Source organism: Nylanderia fulva, unplaced genomic scaffold (genome assembly GCF_048542155.1).
Source record: "Nylanderia fulva isolate GAGA-0341 unplaced genomic scaffold, ASM4854215v1 Scaffold177, whole genome shotgun sequence".
Lineage (NCBI taxonomy): Eukaryota > Metazoa > Arthropoda > Insecta > Hymenoptera > Formicidae > Nylanderia > Nylanderia fulva.
Genome location: NW_028190023.1, coordinates 162062 through 179526, shown reverse-complemented (window position 1 = coordinate 179526; position 17465 = coordinate 162062). Strand labels below are relative to the sequence as shown.

Here is a 17465-nt window from a genome sequence, read left to right as displayed (position 1 = left end):
AATAGATACGGGTTCCGATGTTTCTATTCTTAGAGAGGGATTTTTGAAAGAATCGAAAGAATATTTGGAAATAAACAATTGTTATCTTAAATATCCTACAGGGGAATTAATTGGAGTAAAATATAAAGTTAACGTTTTGATTGAATTAGGAAAGCATGAAGTAAAGATTCCTATAATTGTTGCTAACATTTCTGATGATTACATTCTTGGGATAGATTTTCTTGAAAAAATAAATTTAGAAAAAGTTTTTGAATCCCAATTTGGAAATATTGAAGAGAATAATAAAAATGAATTTTCTTGTTTTCGAATTATTAAAGGGAAAGTCCCTGATTTTCTTGAGACATTTTTCGGGGAAAATTCTAAAAATTTGAATTCCTCTCAAAAAGATATTTTTGCCAATTTCTTATTAGAATTTCAGGATGTATTTTCTCAGGATTTGATTGCAGGGAACTGTGGAATTTTAAAACACGATATTAAGGTTACGGATTCTAGGCCGATTAAACAAGCTCCACGTAGAGTTCCGATTCATTTAAGAGAGGAAGTCAATAAAATCATTAAAGAAATGAAGTCTCAGGGAGTTATTGAAGAATCTAAAAGTCCGTGGGTCTCTCCTGTCGTAATGGTAAAGAAAAAAGATGGATCATTAAGATTTTGCGTCGACTATAGGAAGCTGAATTCTGTCACGGTGAAAGATTCATATCCATTGCCTCGAATTGAAGATATTTTGGATCAACTTTCAGGAAATTCTTGGTTCTCTACTCTGGATCTGAAGAGCGGGTATTGGCAAGTAAAGCTGGACTCCAAAGACAAGGAGAAGACGGCTTTCTCTGTGGGAAATGGATTATGGCAATTTACTGTCATGCCATTTGGACTTTGCAATGCCCCCGCTACTTTTGAACGGTTGATGGAGAAAGTTCTTCAAGATGTTTTATCGAAGATCTGTTTAGTTTATCTTGACGATGTGATTGTTTTCAGTGAAACATTCGAGGGGATGATGGAAAATTTAAGGAAAGTCTTTCTTCGCTTTCGCTCAGCAAATTTGAAATTGAACCCTAAGAAGTGTTCGCTTTTTGGAAGAGAAATAAAATATCTTGGTCATGTTATCTCTGAACATGGAATTACGACGGATCCTGAGAAGATTTCTGCCGTCAGAAATTGGCCTGTTCCTCAGAATAGGAAACAAATTCGAAGTTTTCTAGGATTTTGTTCTTATTATAGGAAATTTATTAAAGGCTTCTCTTTGATAGCCAAACCGTTATTTGTTCTTACAGAAAATCAAGTAAAATTTGAATGGAATTCATCTTGTGAAGAGGCATTCAATGAATTGAAAGAGAGATTAGTTTCTTCGCCAATTTTATCTTTTCCGAAGGAACACGGACAATTCATTTTGGATACGGATGCTTCGAATCATGGGATAGGAGCGGTATTATCGCAAGTTCAGAATGGTTCAGAAAAAGTCATCGCTTATTTCAGTCGAGTCTTGAATAAAGCAGAAAGGAATTATTGCATTACACGAAGGGAATTATTAGCAATTGTGGCATCAATGAAGTCTTTTCATCATTATCTATATGGAAGGAAATTCCAAATTCGAACGGATCATATTTCTCTGAGATGGCTTTTGTCATTCAAAGATTTAGAAGGACAATTAGCTCGATGGCTAGAGAGATTGCAACAGTACGAGTTCGAAATAATTCATCGAAAAGGACGACTGCATCAGAATGCTGATGGTTTGTCAAGACGCCCTTGTTCAGAACTCGGTTGTGTTTATTGTGCCAAAGTAGAATTGAAAGAAAATTCTGTTGCTAGAATTATTCTTGGAGAAAATAGTTCAGAGAAATGGCGGAATAAACAATTAGAAGATCCTATTATTTCAATGTTCCTTCAAGGGAAAGAAATTAATAGACGTCCTGATTTACAAGAAATTAATAGAGATATTTCTGCGAAAGTTTATTGGTCCTACTGGGATGCTTTGGTTATTAGAGATGGAATTTTATATAAAAGATGGGAATCCCCTAACCTTAAATCAGAAATTTTCCAGATTATTGTTCCTAAGAACTTCATCAATCAAGTTTTGGAGGAGGCTCATGATTCTGCGTCTGGTGGCCATTTTGGTGTAAATAAGACGTTAGAGAAGATCCGAAAGCGTTTTTATTGGGCCTGTTATATCCCCCAAAGATATACAATAGATATAACTGTTAAAAGAGTAACTAATATTAAGAAATGGGTACTCGTATTGCATCTGCAATTACGACAGACACTGACCGCGTTAAAAAACGCATACGATGCGAGGTATACGCGGAATCGGAATTACGACAGACACTGACCGCGTTAAAAAACGCATACGATGCGAGGTATACGCGAAATCAGAATTACGACAGATAATGACCGCGTTAAAAACGCATACAATGCGAGATATACGCGGAACAGAAATTGGTCAACGTGCAAGCAAAGCAGAAGGACTTTGAATCTGCTTCGCTTGCACCTAGATTCTCGACCGGGGAAACCTGTTGCCAGGCACCCCTTCCGATCGGGAAAACTCCAAAAACAACGATATAAAAAGAGAGTAGAGACGCGACAACTCGCTCAGTCGCAGACACAAATAAACGCTCTAACCACGATCTCGCTAACCGCGCGCGCACTTAGCATCGACTCGCAGTTGTGCGCGATACGCGGAGTAATATAAAGTCAGTGCCGCACACTCGTAAAGCTTCAGTGTATTGATAGTGAAATAAAATAAAGACCAAGTGGTTGAAGTTGAATAAAGAATTTTAATACAAAAAGTGTAGTGCATTTCTCTACAAACACCCGACAAGTCCTGACGCCCCGGATTCCCATCCCAATTTGGCGCGACCCTTAAGTGTCTCTCCCGAGGCACACAACAGGCCACATGTAAGAATGATGTGGAGGATTGGTGCCGTTCCTGTAAGGTTTGTGTAGCAAGGAGAGGTCCATCAGGAAAAGGGAAGTCACCTCTTCAAGTGTTTGATGCTGGATTTCCATTTGAGAGGGTACAAATGGATATACTTGGCCCTCTTCCGACTACCACAGCTGGAAATCGATATTTGTTAGTGATTATTGATTGTTTTACCAAGTGGGTAGAGGCATTTGCTTTAAAAAATATTAAAGTAAAAACGGTAGCTGATGTTTTCGTGAAACAATTTGTTTCTCGACATGGAGTTCCGTTGGAAGTGCATACCGATCAAGGTAAAAATTTTGAATCTAAAATTTTTCACGAGGTAACACATCTTTTAGGGATTAGGAAGACGAGGACTACTGCTCTACATCCTCAGTCAGATGGGCAGGTAGAACGTCATCACCAAACGATTCTTAATTACTTGGCTAAATTTGTTTCAGAAGATCAGAAGGATTGGGATGACTGGATTCATATGTACTTGTTGGCATATCGTTCTTCGAAACATGAAGCTACGGGTGCTTCCCCTGCTGAATTGTATTTCGCACGAGACTTAAGACTACCTTTGGATTTATTACGAGGGAGTCCTCCAGTAGATAAAAAAGATAATTCTTCCGAAGAATATGTACACAGATTGAGGGAAAAGTTGGACAATATTCACAAAAGTGCTAGTCAGCGTTTGAATCTTCAATCTCTTCGTTCTAAAATACGACATGATCGTAGAGCTAGGAAGATTAATTTTAATATTGGTCAAGATGTATGGTTTTATAATCCTCATAGAGTAAAAAGCAAATCTCCTAAATTACAAAGTAATTGGGAGGGGCCTTATAAAATAATCAAAAAGCTTAGCGATGTGGTTTTTGGAATCATAAGGTCAAATAAGCACAAATGTAAAATTGTGCATTCGGATAGATTAGCTCCTTTTTATAGTCGAAACTTGCATTAGAATCGGAACCCACGATAGGTTACTTGTACTTTTAATAAAATTGTGTATTCTTCAATTTTTCTGCCGTAAGATTTGTTTTTCAGGAAAATCTTATTTGGCAACAAAAAGAAAAAGGACCTGATGAAGATGAGAGAGATAAAAGGGATGAAGACTACCTCACAAAAAAGGGACGAAGACTGCCTCACCCCGTGGTTATTTTGATCCGTGGTTTTTCCCGGGGGCTTTGGGCAAATGCCGAGGCAGAGGCTTGAGGAGTCCTTTAAAAGGGCGTTGGGTCCACGGAATGTTACCCCTCTCTTGCCTGAAGAATTTTTGGGACTTTGAGGAAAATTCCTGGAATCAATGAAGTCGATTGGACCCAAGATGGTGTGCAGTTCGTTGTACCTGGAACAGCAGTTCGGGGAGAACATGGAGTCACATCGGGGACTGTAATTCGGCGAGGTTCCTGTAAGGAATTGTTCTGGATCTGTCCTATTGAATTAATTGTCGGGACGACAATTTTGAAGAGGAGGGGGCAAGTGTTATGTCCGTGTCCCGCCCGTTTGACGATACATCCCTGTATTATACGATCGTCAGGATTTTCTATTAGGATCTTCTATCAGGGTCTTCTATCAGGGTCTTCTATCAGGATCTTCTATCGTCGCTAAGAAGCTGTTTATGTCTATCGATGCGTTTTGTTCTGGTCTAGCTGTCGTGCGGTGAGGACGTATCCTCTGACAGCTGATCGGCGGATATATTTGCATTAGGATTAATGCACGTAATATTATATTGTATCGCTACGGTTTATTGGCTTCTAATATTAAAGTTTATTGCTTTACTACGCGAGTGTATTCATTTCCGGCGTGTGAGAGTTTGAGTGCGCGCGACATTTCTTCGAGATAATCAGAAGGGTGGTCGCGGACGTAACAATATATATATATATACATACATTATTTGATCGAGAGGCGACGTCATGCAGCGAGCGGCGATATATATATACATACAGGGTGTCCCATAATTCGCGAATCACCTTTCATGGGCAGATAGAGCGTGTTAAACTGAATAGAAAAGTCCTGTATCATTTTGCGATATTCGCAATAATTATTGAGTTATTAACTAAAATATCTAAACGAATGAGCGGATAGAAAGCGATAGGTCGGACTCGGTGTGCATGTACCGCTTAGTATCAAAAGTATCATCTTACTTTTCGGCGCCACTACATTGGTCGCCGCTCGCTGCATGACGCCGCCTCTCGATCAAATAATGCTTTCTACTTGCTTATTCGTTTGTTTAGATATTTTAATAAATAACTCAATAATTATTGCAAATATCGCAAAATGATACATGAATTTTCTATTCAGTTTAACACGCTCTATCTGCCCATAAAAGGTGATTCGCGAATTATGGGACACCCTGTGTGTGTGTATATATATATATATATATATATATATATATATATGAATATAACTTTATTACTGCTTAATACAAATATCACAAGGAATATCACGAGTTAATCTTTGGAAACGAACGACTAAGCACGCTGCGCAGAACAAGAGTCTCTCTTTAGGAGAAAGATTATGGTCTTAACATAGACTTAATCTATTATAGATAGATAAGTATACATAGATATGTATAAAAATAAGACGTCACTAGGACGCAGTAATTGGCTCGGATTGGACTGGCGTATTGCGCAGGCATATTACGAAAGTAGTCTTCATACTACCTTCCTTCTTAATAACCTAGTATTTAAGTTGCAAACCGGACGGTTTTGTTACTTTTGGCAGGCGGGTACGTTCTCATCGCTGGGACCGGCGTGGGTGTTGATGCTTCTGCTTGGTCTGGCCGCGTTGGCAGAGATTCCAGGAATGCCGGCTTTATTCTATCTATTGAGATAGTTGTTGGTTTACCTCTGATGTTGACCTTGAAGACTCGGTCGGTGCTTCGCTCTATTACCTCAAAAGGTCCCTCGTACGGTTGGTCTAAAGACCTTTGGGTTGCGCCTACTCGGACAGTGCGAGCACGTGTTTAAATCCTTGAGGATGAAAGCTCTTGGTTTTATATGGTGAAGCCGTTGGGGAAGGACGAGTTTCTCGTATATGACAACGTAGTTTTTTAAGGAACAGGGTAAGGATCTGCAGTTGTTTCTTCGTGAAGGAAAAATTCGCCTGGGAGTCGGATAGGGGTTCCATAAGTTAGCTCAGCGGTGCTGATTTTTATGTCCTCCTTCAGGCTTGTCCTTAGGCCCAGTAATACAATCGGTAGGATGTCTACCCACTCGCTATTGGCGTAGCAGCAGATGACTGTCTTCATTGAGCGATGGAACCGTTCAATGGCTCCATTCCACTCGGGATGGTAAGGTGTTGTCCTGGTCCTTTTGGCTCCTATCATGGTCGTTAGTGCCTGAAACAATTGAGACTCGAACTGTGTTCCACGATCTGTTGTTATCACTGCTGGCGCTCCAAATCGTGCGATCCATGTAGAGTAAAAAGCATTGACTACTGTGTCGGCTGTGATGTCAGCTATAGAGGTTGCCTCTGGTCAGCGTGTAAACCTGTCAATTGCTGCAAGGCAGTACCTGAATCCGCGTAATGGTGGAAGAGGACCGACAATATCCAGGTAGACTTGGTAAAACCTAGCGTTCGATACCTTGATGTGATCTGGGATGGTATGATTGTGACGATGGATTTTCGCGTATTGACAATCTTGTTCCAGCGAGCTACGTCACTGTTTAGGCCGGGCCAGACGAATCTTCGGGCGATTAGCTGCCTGGTAGCATGAACTCCTGGGTGCGATAGGCGATGGGCTGCGTTGAACACCGTGCGTCGTAGCGAGGCAGAAACGTATGGACGAACATCGTTTCCAAATGTATCGCAATATATTGCTTGGTCTGTGTCATCTAGGTAAAGTTTGTTAAGTTTTAGGTTGGTTTCTGTTTGCAGAGTCTAAAGTTCTTTATTGGTTAGCTGCTCTCTAGCCAAATCGTCCGTTGACACCACTACAGGCATGTTTATTGCCTAAATGCGGAAAAGTGCGTCTGCGGTTACGTTTTTTGCGCCTGGGATGTGGGTGAAACTTGTGGAAAATTGGCCTATATAATCAAGGTAGCGTAATTGTCGAGGTGACGCTTTGTCAAGCTTTTGATCGAAGGCGTATACTAATAGCTTGTGATCTGTTACGATTGTGCATTGACGGTCTTCAATCATGTGTTTGAAAAACTTTACTGCTTCGTACACGACAAGTAGCTCGCGGTCGTACGTGCTATACTTCCGCTGGGCATCGTTAAGCTTCTTAGAGTAAAATCCTAACGGCATCCATTTTCCTTCTTGCAGTTGTTGGAGAATAGCGCCGACTGCTGAGCTGGAAGCGTCCGTGCAAAGAACGAACGGTGCTCCTTCATATGAGTGTGCTAGGAGTGATGCGTTAAACAGCTTGCGTTTACAGTCTGCGAATGTTTGTTCCGCTTCTAGAGTCCAGGCTATTTCACGATTATCACGCTTGGTTGCTCCCGCGGTGAGTGTGTGTAACGGCGCTTGAGTGTCTGCAGCGTTTTTCAGGAATCTGCGATAAAATTAATAAGACCTAAAAACCTGCGAAGTTCCATGACTGTGCGTGGTTTTGGATAGTTACTGATCGCTGCAACGCGATTCTGTAAGACTGTTATTCCGTCCTTGATGATGAGATGATCAAGGTAGTGGACTTCAGGTGCGCCAAATACACATTTTAAAATGTTTATAGACAGTCCGTGGTCTCTCCAGTAGTCTTTCCAGGATTATGCGAAGGTGCACCTTGTGTTGTAGTGTAGTCGAGGCGATTAATATGTCGTCTATGTAGCAAAAGACGAATTTCAGACCTCTGAAAATTGTGTCCATCAGCCTCTGGAAGGATTGTGCGGCGTTGCATAGACTGAACGTCATCCGGGAAAACTGAAAAAGGCCAAATGGTGTAATAATTGCAGTTTTGGGGCGATTCTTTGGTGCAATTGGGATCTGATAAAATGCCTTTGCCAGGTCAAGGACTGAAAAAATGGTACAGTTTCGAAAGTAGTAAGTAAAATCGTGAATGTGCGGTATAGGGTATTTATCCGGCACAGTTATCTTATTTAGACGGCGATAGTCGCCACAGGGTCTCCATCCACCATCCTTCTTACGGACCATGTGTAGCGGACTGGCCCATGGACTAGAAAAGGGTTCGCAGATGCCTTGCGGCTTTAACTCTTCGATTTCCTTTCGCGCGGCTCTTGCGCGAATTGATGAGAGTCGGTGCGCTCGCTCTGCTACTGAAGATCCTCGGGTGATTACGGCTGGACTGAGTGTTTTGGTATTTGCGCCTTTGCTGGTCTAATAACTTTGGTGAATTGTTGATGAAGCTGAAACTGGCAGCCAGACTTAGCAGCCAGCCAGGGACGAATAGGGTGCCGGGCCCCGGGAGTTAAAAAGTAATAAAATATATCTTAAATTCATTATAACCAAATATCATACATTTAAGGTGATGCAAAATAAATCGAAATAACACACAAAAATAATAATAACATTATAATAAACAATTTACTAAACCGTAAGAATTAAATCTAAAGAGCAACATAGCTGCATATTCGTAGAGACTTGAAAAAAATCACAAATAATCTGTAAACCGAGTACAAAACGATGCTACAACGAGCTGCCCGGGGACGGCCCTCATTGTTGATTAAAAAAATTAAACAACATTTTTAAACAAATAAGCGGCTAAGTCGAACGCATACACGTAGAGACTTGAAAAAAATCACAAATAATCTGTAAATTGAGTACGAGACGATGCTACAACGAGCTGCCCGGGGACGGCCCTCATTGTTAATTAAAAAAATTAAACAACATTTTTAAACAAATAAGCGGCTACGTCGAACGCATACACGTACAGACTTGAAAAAAATCACAGACACATCTTGTACTAAGTACAGAACGATGGTACAGCGACCAGAGCGGGGACGGGTCTTATTGTTTATTTAAAAAATTAAACAGCATTTTTAAACAATTCAAGCGGCTAAGTCGTACGCATATCCGTAGGGATTTGAAAAAAATCTCAAATAATTTGTAAACCGAGTACAAGACGATGCTACAACGAGCTGCCCGGGGACGGCCCTCATTGTTAATTAAAAAAATTAAACAACATTTTTAAACAAATAAGCGGCTAAATCGAACGCATACACGTAGAGACTTGAAAAAAATCATAGCATTTTTTGATTTTTTGAATTACCACCGTCTTTATGAAGTGCGAAGAACATACATGAACAATCGTCACATTTTCTTTTATTAGTATTTTCTTTTCGTATTTATCAAATATGTACTGGATGTAAGTTGATAAATTCATGGCATTAAAGGCTTTGCAGACTGACTGTATTAATGCCAAACTGAAATCTGAATCCGCGATGTACAAATAGGCAGCGTGAAAGTGGGGACGCCCCCTACTCCCCACGGCACGGAGGCGCGACTCTCCTGTCTTGTGGCCCGTACGGAGCTTTTCCTCGTTTCTGTAATCTGGCCGAGCGAGCGAGCGAGCGAGCGAGCGAGCGAGCGAACGAACGAACGAACGAACGAACGCACGAACGCACGAACGCATTTCTATAGTAGGCGTAGGATTTAGTAATAAAAATATGTCTTCTTTTATCTCTACTGTCAATATATAAGATTTGAGCAACAATGAAAACACGGAGAACTGATTACTATTGACGCTATTTCTGACGCTATTGTTCAGATATATAATAAATACGATGAGAACATTTATAATTTCGTTTCGCGTTTGCAACATCAGTCCACTAAATGTTTATGGTTGGATGTTTGCCGCAATATTATGGGCAATGTCAGGGATCAGCGTACAATCGAAAAGCATCAAAGAAAATGTAAAGACATGTTTAAAAAATATATGAATAACATTATAAACATTGTTGAAACAACCAAAACTTGCAATGTATGTCCACCTGTTCAATACGTCGAGCAAACTGAACAGGTGGAAAAGCCCACATCTTCAGACGTGTCTAATTGTAAGAATGATTTCGGCGTACTTAATTCTGTTTACAACGATGTGAAAAAAGAAGAAACATCAGTAGTGATGTTTCCTCAAAGTCCGACTGTCGACGATGAGCAAACTTTATCGACAACTATTACAGACGATCATCAATCTTTTCATTCTGATGAACGAATGATAATTGTCGATGATCATGATTCACTATCAAGTAGCAATCAATACCCTTTGCGTCTAAAAGATTATACGATAAATGAAGAAATTTCATTGTCCAACGTGTCCACGACGAATGATTGTGAGTCATCATCTCCGAATATTTCTCTTCAAGAAGAAACGGATAGCAGAAAAAAAACATCATTACGCGGAAATTCCTTCGTTCTCCCTAAACATTTTTGGGAAGAATTCTGGGTTGGCGGTAATAAATCTTTACGAAAGGGTTGGGTAGATGTTTTTAACACCGAATTTGAAAAAAAATATCCTCTGTGCGTTTTAGCCATCTCGTGGCATAAATGCAGAGATAAATTAAATAAAAGTGCTTATTTCTTTCAAGCTGCAGGGCAATGCAAACATTCGACGTGCGTAAAATTTAATTTTTTCGTAACAGAAAATATTGACGTTCCCTACACTGACAAAATTGTTCATGTTCACGTCAGTGGACACGTTTCCCATGGGAAAGAACGATATCATCGCAACATTCGTGGCAAAGACAGGGCAGTATTAGCTGATGAACTAGAAAAACGATCGGCAATAGTAGTCAAGTTAAAAATGCTTGTTAAAACTGAAAAAATATTACGAGCAGGCAATTTAAACAAGACTCCGAGTTTAGATATTTTACACAAAATATCAAGTGAAAATCGGGCGAAACATGATCTCGATAAAGAATTCCTAATGTTTATGATAAAATTATTTGATGAACAACAAGAACAGATTCGAGGTGAAGAATTACACGGTTATATTCAAGAATTTTGTTTAATACCACTATCAGTGATCTTGTTCAGCGAAAAGCAAATTAGATACTTAGCTTCTGACAAATCGAGACATTTACATCTAGATGCAACTGGTTCGATTATTGCACAACCTAACCTTCTTAATACTGCAACTACGATTTATTATTACGTGCTGCTATTGCCAGGAAATACAGAAGTTGGACCGTTACCTATTGCAGAATTTATATCGTCGAAACACGACATTACAGCAATTAAGCATTTTCTGGACGTTTTTAATGACAATTTAAAAAAAATAACAACAAAAAAAATAAAAAAAATTGAAACAGATTTCAGTTTGGCATTAATACAGTCAGTCTGCAAAGTCTTTAATGCCATGAATTTATCAACTTACATCCAGTACATATTTGATAAATACGAAAAGAAAATACTAATAAAAGAAAATGTGACGATTGTTCATGTATGTTCTTCGCACTTCATAAAGACGGTAATTCAAAAAATCATACGTTTACAAAAACGCATACGTTTTATAGCAGCATCACTATTAGCAAACATGTTGCACTGTAACGGTGTATCGGCTGCTGCTGAAGTATATGGCGTATTTGTGAAATTGTTCGGAAACGATCGTCAAACCAATGATTTCAACCATGTAATACAATCTATAAATATAATTACAGAAGACATGAGCAGTAACTCGGATACGTATTCACCACCACAAGCACAAACTGAAACGTCTTCTTCCGAGAGGAAATCGTCACTTTATTACTATACATTTAAAAAAATTGAAATGAGTGTACGGGAAAATAGTAGAATCGAAAATACAAAACCAAATCCATTTTTTTCAAAAGAGTTCTTCGACTATGTCGTGGATTTTTTAATGCCGTATTTCCCTTTATGGTCAGCAACGGGTATTGCAAAATTTCATTTAAGGCGTGACAGCAATGCTCCTGTCGAAAATTATTTTAAAATTTTAAAACACCAAATACTGAATGGGGAAACACATACTCCTGCACCACGTTTCATTAGAGAAAATTTTAAAATAATTGAAGCGAGATTACGGGAGCGACAGTTTTCACTCAAAACTACGCGTTGCAAGAAACGAGAAATCATCAGTGATGATGAAAATAATTCTGTCGAGACCTGGAAGAGACCAAAGCGAATGAACAAGTTTCTGAGGTATTCGAAATTTCTCACAGTTGACAAAAACATGATCGAGCAATATGAAGAAGAGTTAACTACTACAACAGTTTGCGGTGATAATAATTCTCAGGAATATTTCAAAAAATTCAAACCAGGACGTCCTACGACTGAAACAGCAGCAGATGAAATATTGTTTCATACAGGATTGACGTATCCTGATGGGTTTCCTGATTTAAGGAAAGACATCAATGGGTACGTTATTGAAGCAGAAAATTTCCGAACGCTGATGCCATTTCAGTCTACAGAGCAATACCTGGATGATAATGTTATAAATGCATTTTTCAGTCTGTTACCCGGAATCGCAAAAGGCAAAAACTTTTCACTTGTATGCTTACTCATTTTTTTCAAAGTATACTAACGCGAGGGTTCGTAAGCGTCGGATACAACAAATGGGCAAATCGAAACGCAGTGTGGGACTACCCCGTGTGGTTCATACCGATTAATTTTGCAGCTCACTGGACACTTATGGTGATAGTCCATTCACGACAGAGTATCATATATCTGGATTCATTACATGAAAATCCCGACAAAAAGATATTAAATGGAATTCGTCATTTTATACAGGAACACCTTCGAATTACGTCGTGGAATAAATGGACAGTACACATCCCACGAGACGTTCCCTCGCAAATAGTGAATGACGATATAGGCGGAAATTGTGGAGTGCACGTATGCACATGGGCATACATAATTGCTTCCGGATCGTACACACGCTTTTCTGAAGACGACATGAGAGTGGTCCGCAGAGGCATAGCAAGCTTCCTTGCAAATTCTGTCTCCGATAAACGGACGGAAAATAAAACAATAAAATGCCGACAATTAATTTTATCGAACCAAGAACAAACAAACAATTGCGAAAGGTCCAATTTGAAGTCTCCGAAAATATCTGAAAGCGTCCCATTCCATTTTACGAACATTTTCGAATTTGCAGCATCTTTGCATATAATAACACAAAATGATACATTAAAGCCAGAGACTAGGAGACAACAACAAAAATAAAAAAATTGTTTAAGGGGTAACACCACTGTAAAATTTTCAAAAAATCGATTTTTTTTTTGGGCTTAAAAAATCCTTTGAACCCTGTAGAATACGAGGAAAAAACTTTTATACGTGAAACTAATTTTTTTCATCAAAATTCCTAGCTATGTACTGAACGAGTCGGGCGACTCCGAAACGGCTACCTGCTCCGGGTGGAAACCTGTCGAGAGAGTAGTGCATAATACCTTGCTTATTGATTTCTAAGTTATGTGAGACACTACTAGATGAAATATATCTAGATATATGAAATATATCTAGATATATCTAAAATATATCTAAAATATATCTAAATATATCTAAATATATCTAAATATATCTAAATATATCTAGATATACGAAATATATCTGGAAATGGAAATTGGCGTCGAAGCATATAATTTTTGCATCGAATCCGATACAAAACGAATCAAGCACGCAGAGGCACAATTATCAGATGCAGCAAAAAAAGCGCGCTCTGGCATAACAACTGCGAGGAAAGAAATGGAGGACGAATATTCCAACTTAGAAGGGCAGCTTTACGGTGCTGGGATTGCAGACTAATAGTAAAAATTTTTTTTGAGTCGAATTTTAAATTTTTTCATGTTATAATACAACTCCAAACTGTAAACGCGTTTTTCTCGAAACACGTTTTTTCAACGCGGCAAGCAGTATAACTCTAACAATTTTTAATATTTTCACTTGAATTTTTTACTGTACATTCAAAACAACATTTCGAAGTACAATACGTATGGAATTTTTGATACGTTGCTCTAAACATTTTTTATTGCCAAATAATGTCACTTTTTTTTTGTCGAAAAATGAACGACTTTATTCAAATGTTCGCCAATCACTCAAAAATCAATATTTCTAAAATCCCATACGTATTGTACTAGATATACCATTGAAGATCATGAGGAATTTTTTTATTTGTTCTTGGTTCAAATTTCCAACGGCTACACTGCTTGCCGCAGACCCCTTTATTTTAAAGGAGCATCAGGGAATATGGCTGCCATTCCGCCATTTTGTAATATTATTTTATGAAAAAATTTTTACAAGTACTTCAATATATGCTTATTAACTTCACGGAGTATTAATACTTTATTTCATTTCCTTTCATTAAAAAAAAAATGTCGAAAAAGTGCTATTTTTTGGGCCGTTACAGTGGTGTTATCCCCTTAATTCAAATTAAAAAAATTAAAAAGATAAAAAAAACAAAATTTTAAAAACAAAAAAAATTAAAAACATAAAAAACAAAAAAAATGAAAACGGAACCATAGTCCGCCACGTCCTCGCCGTGGTTCTGGATACAACCGAGAGCGGACATTTTTCAAGTCTCTATACGTGTATGCGTTCGACTTAGCCGCTTATTTGTTTAAAAATGTTGTTTAATTTTTTTAATCAACAATGAGGGCCGTCCCCGGGCAGCTCGTTGTAGTATCGTCTCGTACTCGGTTTACAGATTATTTGTGATTTTTTTCAAGTCTCTACGTGTATGCGTTCGACTTAGCCGCTTATTTGTTTAAAAATGTTGTTTAATTTTTTTAATTAACAATGAGGACCGTCCCCGGGCAGCTCGTTGTAGCATCGTCTTGTACTCGGTTTACAGATTATTTGTGATTTTTTTCAAGTCTCTACGAATATGCAGCTATGTTGCTCTTTAAATTTAATTCTTACGGTTTAGTAAATTGTTTATTATAATGTTATTATTATTTTTGTGTGTTATTTCGATTTATTTTGCATCACCTTAAATGTATGATATTTGGTTATAATGAATTTTAGATATATTTTATTACTTTTTAACTCCCGGGGCCCGCCACCCTATTCGTCCCTGGCTGGCTGCTAAGTCTGGCTGCCAGCTTCAGCTTCATGAATTGTTGTAGTAATTCCTTGTATGGATTGTCGTATTTTATTACAGAAAGTGAGAGGGTGCGACACTGAGTAATCTTTCCAGTGGTTAAGAGTTCCGTGGTGCCATCAATGATGCGTCGACCTCGTAGGTCTACCAGGATGTAGAAATATTTGAGAAAATCCGCGCCTAGGATTGCTTGTTGGACGTTAGCCAGTAGAAAACGCCAAGTAAGTGATCTTCGAAGTCCAAGGTTTAGCGTGAGTGTCCTGTCGCCGTAAGTAATAATCACTGAACCATTTGCCGCATATAATTTGAGATCTGCTGGTTTAGTATTCCTGGTCAAACTACTTCTAGGTAGGAATAGGTAGGAATTTTGAGTGAGACTGGTGCCCAACGTTGCCTCTATGCGTTGAGCGACTACTGGTTTCCCTCTGCGGCACTGAACAGTTTGGTCAACCGCACGGAGCTTGGCAGTTGCGTGCGTCTGCGCCAAATTTTTGGTGGTAGTAGCACAGACGGTTGCTGTTGTTGTTGTTCCTGTTGGCAGGTGAACGTCCACGCGAGTCTCGGCCTCGGCTTTGGGAGCGACTCCGACGTTGACGCAGTTGCCGATTGAACTTCTTGGTTAGGGCCTTTATCTGAAGCTGAAGTGCATTTACGGTAGTTAGTAGATCTGCAGGCTTACCTTGTGATTCGGTTTTCGGTGAGTTGTCCAAGATCGCCACTGCGTTCACTGAAGTGGGTCTGGTGGCGTCCACCGCGCGGTCTGCCATTTCGACTAGTCCAAGATCGCGTATGTCTGAGGCGACCAGAATTGCACGCACTTGCTCGGGAAGCTGTTCCAGGAAATTTGTGCGCAGGACAGGATCATTGCACTGACCTCCGGCCAAGTTTTGGAGGCGGTGTAGGTACGCTGTGGACCTCTCGTCGGCTATCTCGTTACTTTGTAAGAGGCGATGAAGTCTTCTCTCATCTCCTTCGTCAAAAGCTGTGTTGATTCTCCTCTTGAGCGCCTCGTATTTTCCTTCCGTGGGGTTAGAATTATATCCGAGACAGCGAGTACGTCACCGGAAAGGTGGATGGCCACGTAGCCGAATTTGCTGATGTCTGTAGTGATTCCGTTGGTCAGGAATGCCATTTCCACTTGGGCAAACCAAAGACGAGGGTTTTGCTTGCAAAATGACGGTAGCTTTGGGAAATGGTCGTCACGTTCTGAGTCCCAGCAAATTATTCTTGGCTGCCTGAATTGAGAAGCTGCTGGCCTTGGGCATTCTCGGTTCGCAAACCTTGGGCTTCATCCCCGAGATTTGCCTGGTTCGACCCTCGGTTTGGTAAATGATCCAACGGCATTTTCTCGGCCTCGTGTGGCACACTAGCACTCGTGAAACGACGTAACGTTCTCTCTCGGTTCGAGCTGATTTTAGCTTGAGCTTCGCGTTCCCGATCACATCGGGGTCACCAATGTGGCGGATGCAAATAAGAAGCAGTTATATATATATTGTTACGTCCTCCGGACGTTCTTTCTCGCAAAAGACGTCTCTCGCACACACTCTCACTCACTCGCGGCTCGCGAAATAAATACACTCTCTTATGAAGAAATGATCCTTTATACAATGATGAAATACAATGACTAATGTACACGCGAAAGAAAGAAGATTGCTCTCTGGTCAAGTCACGTCCGTACGAGATGACAGCTAGACCAAAACTGTCATGGAGCCTGAAAACAACCACCGGGCGGTTGTCAATAAACAACCCCCCTTAACGATGAAGCTCCACGACACAAGGGATGATATTCAGAGGATGAAAGATCAGGGACGTAACACTGCCCCCCTTCTTCAAGATTGTCGTCCCGACAATCAAAAACAGAGGGCTATCCAACGCTGTACAATAACTCTGCATTCCGATGCCGACCTCAGGACTCCGACGAATTTTCTTGTTCTACCCTGGGCTCCTGCCACAGGTTACCAAACAATCCGCCATTCTGGATCCCGTCGCGCATCCGTTGGACTATATTCGCCAATCCAAGTCCACAGTACAACTTGTATCAATTGTCGATTCCAGGGCACCGACGAGTCTTCCTGCCCTACCCTGGGCTGCTGCCGCAGGTTACCGAGCGACTTCCGTCAATTTGGTCCCAATCGACTTTCAAAATTCCTTGAAGATAAGTCCCAGTCTCCCTTCGTCCTCCGGTTCAGACAAGGGGAGGGGTATCTTCCGTGGACCCATCGTCCCTCATGGACTCCCCAAGTCCCTGTCTCGGTATTTGCCCAAAGTCCCGCGGGAAAACCACGGATCAAAAACCGCGGGCAAGACAGTCTTCTTAGAGTAGAATAAAGACGGATGAAGATTTTCTCCCTCGAAGACTAAGCTGGGAGATCAATTTTTCCGCCATTCAGGAAACTCTTCTCAGGTCAAAGACAAATTTCTTTCCAAATTGAAGACTCTGTAACAAAAAATAAAATGCGCAGTAACTTATTCTATTTTTTTAAAATTAAAACATCCCCCCGAATTTTTAAATAAAAATCGACATTTTCGGGCTCCAATCTACTTAATTATTTTTCTAAACTTCTCTCGAGAAAAGGAGCTAATCTATCTGAATGTACAATTTTCCTCTTATGTCTAGAC

At 40.0% G+C, this 17465-nt stretch overlaps 1 long non-coding RNA gene across 2 annotated transcripts; it reads right to left on the bottom strand.

Annotated features, from left to right (window-relative positions):
- Window positions 1–5173: 5173 nt before the first annotated feature.
- On the bottom strand, window positions 5174–16865 carry LOC114935449 (uncharacterized). Of its 2 annotated transcripts, XR_003820489.2 has the most exons (3): window positions 15526–16865; window positions 7464–7759; window positions 5174–7394 (listed from the first exon to the last, which is right to left on the bottom strand). It is a non-coding gene; the product is annotated as an uncharacterized LOC114935449 (long non-coding RNA). The 2 variants fall into 2 exon arrangements; XR_014924445.1 differs by having other exon boundaries at window positions 5174–7759.
- Window positions 16866–17465: the final 600 nt, after the last annotated feature.